Source organism: Mesocricetus auratus, unplaced genomic scaffold (assembly GCF_017639785.1).
Source record: "Mesocricetus auratus isolate SY011 unplaced genomic scaffold, BCM_Maur_2.0 Super-Scaffold_100013, whole genome shotgun sequence".
NCBI lineage: Eukaryota > Metazoa > Chordata > Mammalia > Rodentia > Cricetidae > Mesocricetus > Mesocricetus auratus.
Window position 1 is genome coordinate 31,426,338 of NW_024429196.1, and position 15,281 is coordinate 31,441,618.

The 15,281-nt window shown below is 39.8% G+C and overlaps 1 long non-coding RNA gene across 1 annotated transcript; it reads right to left on the reverse strand.

Moving 5' to 3' along the window:
* Nucleotides 1-226: 226 nt before the first annotated feature.
* LOC106021276 lies at nucleotides 227-1,613 on the reverse strand. The gene is made up of 3 exons (XR_001196598.3): nucleotides 1,459-1,613; nucleotides 1,133-1,266; nucleotides 227-1,026 (listed from the first exon to the last, which is right to left on the reverse strand). It is a non-coding gene; the product is annotated as an uncharacterized LOC106021276 (long non-coding RNA).
* Nucleotides 1,614-15,281: the final 13,668 nt, after the last annotated feature.

Sequence of the window (15,281 nt, forward strand, 5' to 3'; positions counted from 1 at the left end):
TTACAGGCACATCGCCTCTCTGTCTTGTCAGCAGATGGTTCTACGACTCAGCTGCAGAAGTCTGCAGAGTGGTTGGCTAATGTTCTGGAATGCAGCCTGTGGCTGTTGCATGAATTTTCCCTCTGAGCAAACAATCTGGCTCTAGAGGTAATCACACATACTCACTTATTCCCATTAGCAACCCCAAACAAGCAAGTGACTTTACCCAAACAGCAGGAATGACGGCTATTTTTGAATGTGCCCTGTTTAATATGTTTCACAATTTGTGATTTCTCAATAACAAGAGCTGTACAACTGTTAGAATTATAGGAGAATTCAGAAGCAGACATAGCAAGTAGTGAGAGAGTCAAAGAAGGGCAGTAAGTGCTTTAGAAATGAATGAGTGTGGGGAATTCTTATTTATAGAACTCTAGTCCTACTTTGCTGAAGTGCTATTGAAATGGAGCGCAGGCTCAGTGATGTGGCTTTAAATGCCAGCACTGGAATATGTGTGGGGGAGAGCAGAGGCAGACAGATCTCTGTGAGTTTCAGCCTGGTCATTGTGAGGTGTTCTAGGCTGCAGAGTAAGACCCTGTTTCAAAAGAACAAAACAATTCCAACAATGACCGCAAACACTGAGGTAAGAAGGAAACTAACTGTGCCTTTTGAAGATTATCAAAGAAATTGATTAGATATTTTTCTTTCTACATGCTTGGCTTCATGTATTTTTTTTTTAAATAAATATGTTCCCAACTAGCCTTGAGGAATGCAGACTGATCAGTACCCAGGGGAATACAGCAAGTCAGGGAGACAGAAGTTTCCTTATTTCCCATCATGTCCTTGTGGGGGCTTCAGGGAAGATGGACTGTCTCTTTCCTTTGTAGGAACCTCCTGCTGAGTCAGTTTGTCAACATGACATAGCTGAAAATTCCACAGCCCTGTGTGCTTGTACCCTCTCCGGATTCCAATGGTGAGTGTACCTCCAACACACCCTTCCGAGCTTCCTCCAGGACAGCCTTTCTGGTCTGTGTTCATTCTCCAGGTGGCCTGGGTTTGGAAAAGATAAGACTCCCAGATAAAGGTACTGCAGGTTAACAATTACAGTATTGCCAAATAAGTCTTGATTTCTTAAAACCATAATAAGGAAACCTACCTACATTAATGCCATACTTCACTAAATGGAGCTGGGGGATTTTCAGTTCTCAGGACACATATTTATGCAATAACAGCCATTTCTTCTGAAGGGTATCTGAAGTCAGCAATTCTCACAGATTCAGGGAGCTGCCTCTTAAAGCACAGAATTATTTCATAATTAAATTTTACTTTTCAACATACCAAACTACTGACAAGCCATTGTGATAATCAACAGGGCTTGAAAAAGACACAGCTAGTCAAGCGAGGGAAGTATTTCCTTGTGAGAGTCATTTCTTGGACAACTCCTTCCATCTGGAAACCAGGAAGTGAGTCAGCTTTACTTACTTCAGTCTCCTGGTTGATGTTTTGTTATTCATCCCAACTAAGAACATTTCTTTTTCCTCCCCACAGAACCTGGTCTGACCAAGCAGGCAGGTCCCTTGTTGAAATCTCCTCTTCAAAACATCTACAGGTTCTGTTGTCAACGAACTTAACAGCCGTTGCTTGGAAAGGTGCCTGGCTGGTCACAAGACTATGACTCATCGGTGTTAGCTAAACACAAAGCCCAGCTGACAAAAGCCATGACGTCATTCCTTTTCTATGTGTCTTTAACATAGTTTAGATACAGAAGTCCTTGGGTAATATGCAAAGCCTTCAAATCAGAGGAACAAGTCTGAAATACTTAAGAGATAAAAACACCCTGTTACGTCTGAATAACAAAGGCAATGCAGGCTCCAGGGTTCTGGGCTGGAGGTATTTGCTGATACAAAATACTCTACAAAGTTTTACAGTGTATAAACTAGTCACTGTGGCTGGTTGAAGTTTAACTCAACTGAGATATTTCTAAATTGAGTAACCACTGAGGAATGCCAAGTTTGGTAGTGCTAAACACTCAACAACTCCCAAGAACTATTTCCTTGCGACCCACCAAAATAATGTGCAGAAGAATTTTAAAAGTATTTCAAAATCAAGATAATATGTAAAGGAGTCTGGGGGGGGCGGCCCTCGAGATCTCTGTAACTTCCCACCTTCTTTCTGGTCTCTTGTATTTATTTAAGAAGCAAAGATTACTTTTACTGTGAATAATAGCAAAAATGAAGTGGCAAAAAAAGAAAAAACAATTTTTCTAAGAGTGATCTATAAGGGACAAACTATAAAAAGCAAAAGGGATCAAGTCACCTGACCTTACCACTATGTTGAAATGTAATGTAAGGAAGACAGCATGACAGAGGTCATTGTTTACTTAACCAGTTACTGGTCCTTGAAAGAGTATGAAGAAGCCCTCCACAACCAATCACACAGATAGCAATCTCTCCTGAGAAACCTAATCACCACTTTAGCAAAAAAGCCAGCCAATAGTAAGTCAAGAATTTGTAATTAATTATGCTGACCTTACTGCCCCTCTGGGGGAATTTATTTGGAAAGGAGGAGGTGGTGGTGTAAGGCAGGAATGCTTCATTTGGGAAAGGTTTAAGCTCATGTGATGAAGGGATGTTGCTTTCTAATTGAGCAAATCATTGTTTTAACTTCCTTTTTCCAGTACTGCCTGTTCACTTCTGGGAAATCTTAAGAAAACACAGAAGCATTGTCGAACTCAAAAGCGGAAGTAAAGGATTTGAAATGTGATGGTACATCCTGCCAGCCCCGCAAGAGGCAGCAGGATTAGACGAATCTTCTGTAGGACGGTAACTTCATTTCCACTCAACTCTCATTTTAAAAATCTTTCTGCCTTTCAAGACTATTTTTCCTGACTGGTATTTAGACACACGTTTGTCTTTACATGTGGAGGATAGAGGATAACCTCAGCTTGGTTCCCAGGAACTGTATACCTTTGAGACCTTGAGACAGTTTCTCAATGGGTCCTGGGCTCTTCCTTTCTTTAGGCTAGACTGGCTGACCAGCAAGACCCAAGGATCTTCATTTCTGTCTCTCTACAGCATTGAAACTGCAAGAATGGACCACCATGCTTGGCACATTTTATGGGTTCTGGGAATCAAAATGAGGTCTCTGTGCTTATATGACAAGTACAGACTGAGGTACCTCCCAGGACCCAGCCTCCTCTTCTTATGCTGGCCCTGCTCCATCACTTAGGTGGTCCATCCTGTTCTTATTTTTCCAAATTCCATCATGTTTTCAAAATATTTCCCTCTATGAAGACCTCATTGTCAAAATGTATTCAAATACAAGTACTCAAGACATATACCTCTCCTAAGTACATTAACAATAGCAGACATGCTCTTTGAACAATTAAAAATTAAGTAGCCTGGTATGTGAAGGCAGGAGGACCCTTCCAGAGGTCAAGGGTCTTAAGCAGAGTTATTCAGCTTCCCTTATTCACATATACATTTTTTTTTAGAATCAAGACGTGATTTAAAATTAGACAAGTTATTTCTTCAGATTAGTAATGTATGTATATATAGATAGATAGATAAGAAACTCCTCATTAAAAACACATCGATTAGATCACATATGCTTTTTATTTAATAGCTTCCTTCCACAAAAATGGAGTAAGCTCAGTCTTTATTTTCAAGGAAACAAAACTCCTAGCAGTCATGGTCACCAGTCAAATTGGGTGGCCAAGAAAAGAGATGTGGCAATTGGCAGGAAGAAGAGCAGTTTTTCTGATGTTATTGTCCTTCAGCAAAACCATCCCACAAACAATCATAACTCACTCATTTTTCATGTTTCAAAAAAACCACCATCTCCTCCAGGATCACTTCACAGAAGTCTTTTATTTTATATATGCTAATGTTTTAGTTATTAAAAAATATGTATGTTCATGTAAGCCATCAGCATCTTGCTCTTGTTCCGTTTTTGTTTGTTTGCTCATTTGCTTGTTTTCCAGAGAGGTTTTCACTATGTAGTCCTGGCTAGCCTGAAATCCACTATGTAGATCTGGGTTGGTCTTAAGCTTAAAGCCAACTCATACCTCTTCCCCTGCAGTGGTTGAATTAGAGACGTGCCACACCATGCACATCTCGGTATCAAGCTTTTAAGTGGGATTTCATGCCAAATTCTCAATGGATGTGGCATGCGGATTGTATGTGTAAGAGGAGTTGTAGGCGTTTAAAACCTGTGGAGGTAGAAAGTCAAGACGACTATCATTCTCTGGTTTAAGAAAGACCTCTCTGCCATACGGAGAACTGAGACGCAGTTAATATCACACAATCATTTCTTCAAAAACTTAGAACATTTGGTGATGATTGATCCCCTTTCAAACATCTCAATATTGAAAGAGCTCAGAGGTAATGATGCAGTTCCAAGGCTGCCTTCTATCAGGTCATTCCTGTTCTGAACTGTAGCCATTTACTATGAGCAAGTCTCAAAGCTGCTTGTTTTCTGAAGCACACAGATCCCATCTGTCCAAGGCCTATGAGTTCTTATAAATTAGTCCCTAGGCTAAAGCAATAATGAAAGCAAGAAGGAACCAATGTCAAGTGGCCACTTCCCAGAAATATATGCATTCATACGCACACATGCATGCACACACATACATACATGAGCATGTGCACACATGCACACATGCTCTCACACACACACACACACACACACACACACACAATTTACACCCTGAGGACACAATCCAAATTTATGAATCACTCAATGGTTGTATTATGTTAACTCAGAGCTTAGACTTTTCTTCGATTTACCTTACAGTTCTTAATCGGATTTTAAATTGTAAATGCTAGTAAGTGCATGAGAGGAAATATACCAGAGACCAAGAACATCCATGAAATAAACACAATATGTGCTTAGACTTACGAATCTCAGATCATTAGCTCATGCTGAACAAAAGTGCTTCATTATGTTCCATTTTAAAAACATTTTGATAAGGAAACATTTGATGTTTTATCATTTCCAGTCTAAATCTTAACTAGGAAATCAGGGCATTGCTGGATAATTGTGGTGCCATCATGAGTATCAGAACAGTGCAGAAGGAGAGCTTAGAGGTTAAGAGCACTTGCTATCCTTTCAGAGGAACATCTATTCCTAGCACCACATCAAGCAGTTCACAATGACCTGTGGCTCCGGTTCCAAGGGAGCTGATTCACATCTCTGGCCTCCCTGCCTACCTGCAAATGGGGGTGGGGTATGTGTGCACAGGTAGACAAGAAGATACAAATATGCATGTAGAAATTTTAAATAAAACAAAAACATTTTTAAACTGCTGCATGCATCCATACTCTATGTATAGCTTTAAACATCGGGTTCCTTGTGCAAGACGCTGGTCTTTGCTGTAAAAAAGAATTGTAGTTGATCTGTGTAGGCCACTTAATCTGAGATTCAAATCTGTGGTAAATAATGAAGATAAAACTGGGGTACTGAGCAATAACAGGGGCACAAGTATCCAAATTCCCATTTCAAAACTATAGTCAGCTTTTGAGAAATGTATTATTAAGTAGCTTATGCAATGCTTAAAAATAATTAATTCATGTATACTCTAATACAGTGATTCATAGAAGAACCTGATTGGTATAGAGTATTTCATTTGTGAGGATGTTTGAAGACTCTTGAGCATATATATTAAGCCACCGATAGCAACGAACCACATACATACATACAAAATACGTACACACACACACACACACACACACACACACGCACACACATGCACACATGCACACACACATACCTGTTGCAAAATAAAAATATGTGTGATTACTATTCTTGAGTGTCAGCTTGACTGTGTGTGGAATTAACTAAAACCCAAATGGCTGGGCACACCTATGAGGGTTTATTTTTCTTCATTAAATCATTTGAAGTGAGAAGATTCACTTCTAGTTCATACCTTTGAGGTGGGAAGATCCACTTTTAATCTTGGTCACACCTGCTGCTAGCAGTCTATATAAAAGACATAGAAAAAGAATATCTGTCTGTCTGTCTGTCTGTCTGTCTGTCTCTCTCTCTCTCTCTCTCTCTCTGCCTGCTTTCTCTTGATTTTGCTACAAAATCTATTCCTTCATTGGCGTTAGAACCTGTTTTACTGAGACTCTGGCACATACTGAAGATCACTTGAGAAGTCTGACCTCATAGACTGAATAACATTTGGAATCTTGGACCTTCTGTTGATAAACAGTCATTGTTGGACTAGCTAGACCACAGCCTGTGAGCCATTTTAATATAACCTATGTATGTGTGTGTATGTGCATTCATTCTATAATTTCTCTTCCTTTGAAGAACTCTGACTAATACAATTTAATACATTATATAGATGTATACAACAAAATACCATGACTGCCATTCCAATAACAAAGATGTGTAAGTAACTAATGAGCAGGTAGTATATACACCGTGGATACACTGAATGAAAGGTTGGTTCATGCTCTTGAGCGGACATATTTGAACAAAATTTTGATATGCTACTCAGACTGGTGTATAATTTTAGATATATTATTGCTTCTAGAATTTAGCATTTGACATTTCTGGACCCCAATTCACTCAAGGTAACTAAAACCACAGAAACAGAAACAGGCTAATACAAGAGTACCATAGCTAGTACATGCATTTAAGTTATATGAAAAGTCGGTGTTTTCTACACAGAAAATTACTCTGTCCCATATATACTTAGAAGTGGGGAATTGCCTATTCATTCTAGTTATGGTTCTTCACTATTAAATTCAAAGTAAACAAAAAATCAGTATGATATTACAAGGTAAATGACTACATAAGGCCATCCTACCTCTAAGCATTATTTATAACAAGGAAATAAACTGAAAAAGGTGAATGTTAGTCATAAAATTTGTTGCCTTTAAACATTGTGCCAATCAGCTCAGGCACACAGCACTGAGAACATGTAGCCTGCGACGAAGAAGAAATTTTGCTAATAATAAAAATATTATTATAAAGATTTTTCAGCTGGTAATAGTCATAAGAATAACCCAGGGCTGTATTGAAATATTCCTGAGGATAAATTGGGAGGAAAGAAGCACAGCAATGTTTGAGGCATTGGCCTGAATATATACTGTTCGAGAACTAAGGAGTACCTACTAATTTCAAATGAAAAATATCTGATTATCCAACGTTTTATATTCCACAAGTCATAGCAATTGTTTATTTGGAAACTGGCATTAACCTTCTACCATGAATGTCAGTATTTCATTATAAAATGACTATCCTAAGCCGGGTGGTGGTGGTGCACGCCTTTAATCCCAGCACTCGGGAGGCAGAGGCAGGCGGATCTCTGTGAGTTCGAGGCCAGGCTGGACCGATAGCCTCCAAAACAGTACAGAGAAACCCTGTCTCGTAAAAACCAAAAAAAAAAAAAAAAGACTATCCTAGTAGCAGGACAAATGGACAATCCAACAAGTTGATTACCTAATTGTGTTTCCTGAGCCCAGATATAGCCCAAGAAATGAAAGAGAAAGAAGGATATGAAATTAAGTAACCCTCAAGGGACTGATTTCACAATAAAGTGTGTGAAAATTTCCAAGGAAAACAGTTATTACACTGTTATAAACTTAATAAATATGCCTAATTCCACTTTAAATACTCACCACTAAGGAAGCGATTAAGAAAGCTCATTATATTTAAAATAGCACCAAACATACTTTTCTGCATCCTTGGGAGTCACAGGATTTCAATCCAATGGCCACTTGGATGAGAAACTCCACAAACAATATCAAAACCATTCTAATGAGACAACATCTGCAAAACAAAATGAAATGTGAACTCTAGTGCTATTTAAAACAGTCATATAGAGAACAAATGAAAAAGCATGTTTTATGGGCTTTTCCCAAAAATTGGTCAAAACTGTCTCTATGTGCAGCCATCACCTCTACAAAGGATCAAGATTTTGAAGGTGGCTGTACACCGACGTCTCAGATATGAGAGCAGCATGAAGTTTTAAATCCATAGACTCCCCCCTTTCTATGAAATATTGTATGAACTCTGTGTGTGTTTGTATGTATAATGTATTCGTGTATGCTTATTATGATGCTGTTAAGAATTTGTACATGATTTTACCAAAGTATTTTTTTAATTTTATTTTCCAGTTTAAATTTAGATAAGAATCAAGGTTACTTCACAAGTCAGTTCCAGGTCCCTCTCCCATTCCCTCCCTTCCTCCCGTGCCCTCCCCTCCCCCCCCCCGTTATCCCCTCATTTCTCCAGGGAGGGTGAGGCCCTCCATGGGGGTGTCCATAGTGTGTCATTTCATATAGGGCAGGGCCTAGACCCTTTCCCAAGAGTTCAGGGTGAGAGTGCACCTCACATTGTTCTATTGGAGTCCAAAGTCCGTGTGTATACTTGGGATGGGTACTGATCTGTTGCCCAAGGCTCAATAGATTCCCTAGGCCTCTTCACTGACACTCAGATTCAGGGGGTCTTGATCAGTCCCATGCTGGCTTCCCAGGCTAATGCCTGGGATTCAAGAGTTAACCTTTGTCTGGTCAGCTGTTTCTGGGGGTTAAACCAGCCCAGTCTTAATCCCTTTGATCATCAGTCCTCCCTCTCTGTTACTGGCTTTCTTGAGTTCAGCTCAGTACTTAACCAAGGGAGTCTGCCTCTTCTTCGATCAGCCACTAAAAAAAGTTTCTGTTTCCCAGACTCTCTGGCCATAGGATTGTAGGCTGGCACTCCCCAGATCTATGTCTAAAATCCATATATGAGAGAGTACATGCCATGTTTCTCTTTTTGTGACTGGGTTACCTCACTCAGGATGGTTTCTTCTAGTGTCATCCATTTGCCTGCGAATCTCATGATTCCATTATTTTTTTCTGCTGAATAGTACTCCATTGTGTAGATGTACCACATTTTCTCTATCCACTCTTCAGGTGAGGGACATCTAGGTTGCTTCCACGTTCTGGCAATTACAAATAAAGCTGCTATGAACATAGTGGAACAGACATCTTTGTTGTATGAATGGGCATCTTTTGGATATATGCCTAAGAGTGGAGTTGCTGGGTCTTGTGGTAGGTTTATTCCCATTTTTCTGAGGAATCTCCACACTGATTTCCAAAGGGCTGAACCAGTTGGCACTCCCACCAGCAATGGAGGAGTGTCCCCCTTTCACCACATCCTCTCCAGCATAAATTGTCATTGGTGTTTTTGATTTTAGCCATTCTGACAGGGGTGAGATGGTATCTCAGAGTTGTTTTGATTTGCATTTCCCGGATGGCTAAGGATGTTGAGCACTTTCTCAAGTGCCTCTCAGCCATTTTAGACTCCTCTATTGAAAACTCTCTATTTAGTTCTGCAGCCCACTTTTTAATAGGGTCCTTTGGTGTTTTGGAGACTTGCTTCTTGAGTTCTTTGTAAATTTTGGAGATCAACCCTCTGTCAGATGTGGGATTAGTGAATATTTTTCCCCTTCTGTGGGCTGCCTTTTTGTCTTGCTGACTGTGTCCTTTGCCTTACAGAAGCTTCTCAGTTTCAGTAGGTCCCATTTATTAATTGTTGATCTTACTGCCTGTGCTACTGGTGTTATGTTCAGGAAGCTGTCTCCTGTACCAATTCGTTCAAGGGTACCACCCACTTTCTCTTCTAAGAGGTTCAGTGTGGCTGGATTTATGTTGAGGTCTTTGATCCATTTGGACTTAAGTTTTGTGCATGGCGATAGGCATGGATCGATCTGCATTCTTCTACATGCCAGTCTCCAATTATGCCAGCACCATTTGTTGAAGATGCTTTCTTTATTCCATTGTATATTTTTAGCTTCTTTGTCAAAGATCAGATGTTCGTACGTGTGTGGGTTAATACCTGGGTTTTCAATTTGATTCCATTGGTCTACCTGTCTATTTTTGTGCCAATACCAAGCTGTTTTCAGGACTATAGCTCTATAATAGAGCTTGAGGTCAGGGATGGTGATGCCTCCGGACGTTGCCTTGTTGAACAGGGTTGTTTTGGCTATCCTGGGTCTTTTGTTTTTCCATACAAAATTGATTATTGTTCTTTCAAGGTCTGTGAAGAACTGTGCTGGGATTTTAATGGGGATTGCATTGAATCTGTAGATTGCTTTTGGCAGGATTGCCATTTTTACTACATTGATCCTACCTATCCAAGAGCATGGGAGATCTTTCCATTTTCTGAGGGCTTCTTTAATTTCCCTTCTTTAAAGATTCAAAGTTCTTACGATACAGGTCTTTCACTTGTTTGGTTAGCATAACCCCAAGGTATTTTATGTTGTTTATGGCAATTGTAAAGGGTGATGTTTCTCTGATTTCTCTTTCAGCCCTTTTATCATCTGTATATAGTAGGGCTACTGATTTTCTTGAGTTGATCTTGTAGCCTGCCACTTTGCTGAAGGTGTTAATCAGCTGTAAGAGTTCCCTGGTAGAGTTCTTTGGGTCATTGATGTAAACTATCATATCGTCTGCAAACAGTGAAAGTTTGACCTCTTCCTTCCCAAGTTGTATCCCCTTGATCCCCCTTTGTTGTCGTATGGCAATAGCTAGAACTTCAAGTACCATGTTGAAAAGGTATGGAGAGAGTGGACAGCCTTGTTTTGTTCCTGATTTTAGAGGAATTGCGTTGAGTTTCTGTCCATTTAGTTTGATGTTGGCTGTTGGTTTACTGTATATAGCTTTTATTATGTTTAAGTATGTCCCTGTTATCCCAGATCTCTCCAAGACCTTTATCATGAAGGGGTGTTGGATTTTGTCAAAGGCTTTTTCAGCATCTAGTGAGATGATCATGTGATTTTTGTTTTTCAGCTTGTGTTAAGAGAAGCTTTTTCCTTTGCTAGCCGCTTTGGTTTATCCCCCGCCAGTCACCTGGGCTCTGCCGCGCCAGCCTGGTTCTAGATCCGCATGATTCCCAAATAAACACACAAGACGCTGTATTAATTATGAAGCTGTTGGCCTTGCTTGTCCCTTACTGGCTAGCTCTGCCTTAAGTAATTACCCCATAATTGTTAATGTAAGTATGTTTCTTACCGGCGAATAGTTCCCGGCTTCTTACCCCTATGGCGTCACATGTCGACTCTCCTGTCTTTCTCCTTCCCAGAGTTCTCCTGGACTCCTAGTCCCTCCTATCTAGGTTTCCTATAGGCTCAACAGTACTTTATTGACAAATGCACAGGACTTCCCCCAACATCTCCTCTTTTCTGTTTAAACAAAAAGAAAGGTCTTAACTTTGACATAGTCAAATCATATATAACAGAACAGTTATCAAGTAAGAATACAGTTGTAATATTTTGTCTATCAACATTTAGCAAGATTTAAAGAAAATATCATCCATCCCATCCTTGTGAGTACAAAGTCCTATATGTAGCTTTTCTTTTATCATAACTAAGGAAAACTATAATTATAACTATCTGTCTTCAACTCCATCATGCGGATCTAGAACCAGGCTGGCGCGGCAGAGCCCAGGTGACTGGCGGGGGATAAACCAAAGCGGCTAGCAAAAGAAAAAGCTTCTCTTAACAAGCTTGTTTATATGGTGGATTACGTTGATGGATTTTCGTATGTTGAACCATCCCTGCATTCCTGGGATGAAACCTACTTGATCGTGGTGAATGATTGTTTTGATGTGTTCTTGGATCCGATTTGCCAGTATTTTATTGAGTATTTTTGCATCAATGTTCATGAGGGATATTGGTCTGAAGTTCTCTTTCTTAGTTGTATCTTTGTGTGGCTTGGGGATCAAGGTTATTGAAGCCTCATAGAAAGAGTTTGGCAAAGACCCTTCTGCTTCTATCGTGTGGAACACTTTGAGAAGAATTGGTATAAGCTGTTCTTTGAATTTCTGGTAGAATTCTGCACTGAGGCCATCTGGACCTGGGCTTTTTTTGGTTGGGAGACTTTTGATGACAGCTTCTATTTCCATAGGGGTTATAGGTCTATTTAAATTGCTTATCTGTTCTTGATTTAGTTTTGGCAATTGATAGCTGTCCAGGAAGTCATCCATTTCCTTTAAATTTTCGAATTTTGTGGAGTACAGGTTTTCAAAGTATGACCTAATGATTCTCTGGATTTCCTCAGAGTCTGTTGTTATGTCCCCCTTTTCATTTCTGATTTTGTTAATTTGCGTGTTCACTCTCTGCTGTTTGGTAAGTTTGGACAAAGGTTTGTCTATCTTGTTGATTTTCTCAAAGAACCAACTCTTCGTTGCGTTGATTCTTTGTATTGTTTTCCTGGTTTCTACTTTATTGATTTCAGCCCTCAATTTGATTATTTCCTGGCGTCTACTCCTCCTGGGGGAGTGTGCTTCTTTGTGTTCAAGAGCTTTCAGCTGTGATGTTAATTCTCTGGTATAACTGTTCTCCTGTTTCTTCATGTGAGCATTTAGCGCTATGAACTTCCCCCGTAGCACTGCTTTCAAAGTGTCCCATAGGTTTGGGTATGTTGTGTCTTCATTCTCATTGAATTCGAGGAAGTCTTTAATTTCTTTTTTTATTTCCTCTTTGACCCAGGGATGGTGCAGTTGAGCATTATTCAATTTCCATGAGTTTGTAGGTTTTCTGCAATTTGTGTTGTTGTTGAATTCTAATTTTAAAGCATGGTGGTCTGATAAGATGCATGGAGTTATTCCAATTTTTTTGTAGCTGCTGAGGTTTGATACGTTGCCAAGTATGTGGTCGATTTTTGAGAAGGTTCCATGTGGTGGTGAGAAGAAGGTATATTCTTTTTTATGTGGATGAAATGTTCTATAGATATCTGTTAATCCCAGTTGGGTCAATACTTCTATTAGCCCTTTTGCTTCTTTGTTGAGTTTCTGTTTGGTATTCCTGTCTAGTGGTGAGAGTGGTGTGTTGAAATCTCCCACTATAACTGTGTGGGGCTTTAGATGAGATTTAAGTTCTAATAATGTTTTTTAACGAATGTGGATGCCTTTGTATTTGGGGCATAGATGTTCAGAATAGACACTTCCTCTTGGTGGGTTTCACCTGTGATGAGTATGTAATGACCTCCTTCATCTCTTTTGATTGATTTTATTTTAAAGTCTAGTTTGTTAGATATTAGGATTGCTACCCCTGCTTGTTTCTTGGGTCCATTCGATTGAAAAAAATTTTCCCAACCTTTAATTCTCAGGTAATGTCTGTCTTTAAGGGTGAGGTGTGTTTCCTGTATGCAGCAGAAGGAATGGTTCTGTCTTCGAATCCAATCTGCTAGTCTGTGTCTTTTTATGGGTGAGTTAAGGCCATTAATATTGAGGGATATTAATGACCAATGATTGCTCATCCTTCTTCGATTTGCGATGGTTGTTGTTGGTGGAATTATGTGTGGAATTTCACCCCTTTGTTCTTTTGGCTGTTGGTAGAGAGAGATTCTCTAATGCTTATGTTTTTCTGGTTGTAGTTAGCTTCCTTGGGTTGGAGTTTTCCTTCCAAAATTTTCTGTAGGGCTGGGTTAGTGGACACATATTGCTTGAATCTAGTTTTGTCATGGAATATCTTGTTTTCTCCGTCTATAGTGATTGAGAGCTTTGCCGGGTATAGTAGTCTGGGCTGGCATCCGTGGTCTCTTAGTGTAGGTAGAATATCTATCCAGGACCTTCTGGCTTTCAGCGTTTCCATGGAGAAATCAGGTGTAATTCTGATAGGTCTGCCTTTATATGTTACTTGACCTTTTTCCTTAGCTGCTCTTAATATTCTTTCTTTATTCTGTATGTTTGGGGTCTTGATTATTATGTGGCGAGGGGATTTTTTTTTGTGGTCCACTCTATTTGGTGTTCTGTAGGCTTCTTGTACCTTCATTGGCATGTCTTTCTTAAGGTTGGGAAAGTTTTCTTCTATGATTTTGTTGAATATGCCTTCTGCCCCTTTGAGCTGGATTTCTTCTCCTTCTTCTATACCTATTATTCTTAGGTTCGGTCTTTTCATGGTGTCCCATATTTCCTGGATGTTTTGTGTTAAGGATTTGTTGGATTTAAGGTTTTCTTTGGTTGATAAATCCATTTCTCCTAGCGTATCTTCAACACTTGAGATTTTCTCTTCCATCTCTTCTATTCTGTTGGTAATGCTTGTATTGGTAGTGCCTGTCTGTTTGTCCAGCTTTTCTATTTTCTGCCTTTCTTCAGATTGTGTTTTTTTTAATGACTCTATTTCAGTTTTCAACCCTTGCAGTGTTTGCATTGCTTCTTGCAATTTTCTGTTTATCTGTTCGTCCGTTTGTTGCCTTTTATGAATTTTTTGGTTTGTTCTTTCTTCCATTTCTTGCATTTTTTGGTTTGTTTTTTGTTCCATTTCTCGCATTTTGTGCTTTGTTTCTTCTTCCATTTCCTGCCTTTTTTGGTTTGTTTCTTCTTCCATTTTTTTCATTTTTTGCTTTGTTTTTTCTACCATTTCTTGCATTTTTTGCTTTGTTTCTTCTTCTATTTCCTGCCTTTTTTGGTATGATTCTTCTTCCAATTCTTGCATTTTTTGCTTTGTTTTTTCTTCCATTTCTTGCATTTTTTGCTTCATTTCTTCTTCCATTTTCTGGCCTTTTTTGGTTTGTTTTTTCTTCCAATTCTTGCATTTTTTTTGGTTTGTTTTTTCTTCCATTTCTTTGAGGGATTTTCCAATATCCTCTTTTAGGGCCTCTATCATTTTCATGAAAGTGCTTTTAAGGTCGTTCTCTTCTGCTTTGTCCGCATTGGAATGTTGGGGTCTTGCTGGTGTGGAGTCTCTAGAATCTGGCGGTGTCATATTTGTTTTTCTGTTGCTGACTGTGTTTTTGTATTGTCTCTTTCCCATCTCTTCTTCTAGTGGGTGCAGAAAGAGCCCCTTACTGGTCTGGGGACCAGAGTTCCCTTTTGGTGGGTGCTAGCAAGTCCAATAATCTGGTGGTTCTTCTATTCCTTGTCTGAATGCTGGTCCCGTGGGTGGAGAAGAAGAACAGGAATCTGGGGCGCTTATCCTCTTACCTGGTCCCCTGGACCCTATGCTGGGTCCTGTTGTACTTGATCCAGAACAGCTACACCCCTGGTCTCCCTGGGTCCTCTGGTTTCCTGGTCTCGTTGGTGGGAGAGAAGACCTGGGGTCTGGGTGCTTGGCTCCCGCCGGGATTGGGAGCTCTGTGCAGGTCCCAGGCGATCTGCAGGCACTGGAGCACAGGCCGGGAAGCTGGCCTGTTTACCTGATGCTGCTGGAAGAACCGCCGCTTCCCTGGACTCCCAGCCTCCTCTCCTTTCCTGGTCTCGTTGGTGTTTACCAAAGTATTTTTAATTTTATCTAATCTTTCTCAAATATTCAAACAATGTAATATATGAGAATTTGTTTAATTTTTCTGAAAATACACAGCATCCTA